Source organism: Teleopsis dalmanni, chromosome 1 (assembly GCF_002237135.1).
Source record: "Teleopsis dalmanni isolate 2A chromosome 1, ASM223713v2, whole genome shotgun sequence".
NCBI lineage: Eukaryota > Metazoa > Arthropoda > Insecta > Diptera > Diopsidae > Teleopsis > Teleopsis dalmanni.
Window position 1 is genome coordinate 174,994,622 of NC_051846.1, and position 239 is coordinate 174,994,860.

Below are 239 nucleotides of genomic sequence, written 5' to 3' on the forward strand. Positions count from 1 at the left end.
GCTTCAACCAATCTAGTACTTTTGCCCGTTTTTGATGCTGTTACTCAGCACTTTTTTTGGTTTACTTGGTGCTGTTGGTGCTTTTGAAAAAAATTGTTTACTTTGTGAGAAGCTAATAATAACAAAATTGCAATTTCATTGTTGCCACCAAAAGTTTTTTAATACTAGATAAACTATAATTTAATAACTGAAATATATTTAATATACATCAAAGACGAAAAAAAATTTGATTATTTCCT